Raw genomic sequence first — 1,065 nt, forward strand, 5'->3', positions numbered from 1 at the left:
CCCAAGCAAATCATCAGCATTTCTGTATCTTACCCAGCAGAAGACAGGAGAAATTCTATTTAAAATATAAAAGACATGGGAATCTACCTTCCAAGACACACCCAGGAACTACATGAACACAATTACAAACCTTCTTTATACAAATAAACACCTAAATAACTGAAGAAATATTAATTTCTCATGGTGGGCTGAGTGAATAGATCAAAAATGACAAAACTACCTAAATTAACTTACTTATTCAGTGCCATACCCATAAAATCACCAAAGAATTACTTTATAGAGCTAGGGAAAAAAATGACAAAACTCATCTGCAGGAACAAAAGGTTAGTATCAAAGAAATCAATGAAAAAAAATGAGAAGGAAGAGGGCATAGCAGTACCAGATCTCAAGCTATACTACAAAGCTGTAATCATCAAAACCATTTGGTACTGGGTAAGAAACGGAGAGGCTGATCAGTGAGACAGATTAGGTACACAACATATAGAAGCAAATGAACACAGTATCTTAGTGTTTGATAAACCCAAAGATCTCAGCTACTGGGGCAAGAACTCACTATTCAACAAAAACTGCTAGGAAAACTGGAAAGAAATCTGGCAGACAGTAGGCATAGACCAACACCTCATACTGTATACCAAGATTAGCTCAAAATAGATACATGATTTAGACTTAAAGGGTGATATCATTAGCACATTAATGGATCTGGGAAATTACCTTTCAAATCTATAGAGAAGGGAAGAATTCTTGACCAAACAAAAGATAGAGAGGTTCCCAGGAGGCAAAATCAATAATTTTGATTATCTAAAATTTTAAAAAATTTTGTATAAACAATACCAATGCATCTAAAATTAGATGGAAAAAAAAAGCTGGAAAATGGCTCTTACCAACTCACATAGGTAGGGAGCACAGATCAGTCAATCTCCACCAAATAAAATAATGCCTAGAAGGGAAGCAGAAAGCTGGAAAACAATTTTTATAGTCAATGTCTCCGATAAAGGCCTCATCTCCAAAATATATAGAGAACTGTGTCAATGTAAGAATACAAGTCATTCTCTAATTGATAAATAG

This window comes from Phascolarctos cinereus, unplaced genomic scaffold (genome assembly GCF_003287225.1).
Source record: "Phascolarctos cinereus isolate Bilbo 61053 unplaced genomic scaffold, phaCin_HiC Scaffold_726;HRSCAF=1367, whole genome shotgun sequence".
NCBI lineage: Eukaryota > Metazoa > Chordata > Mammalia > Diprotodontia > Phascolarctidae > Phascolarctos > Phascolarctos cinereus.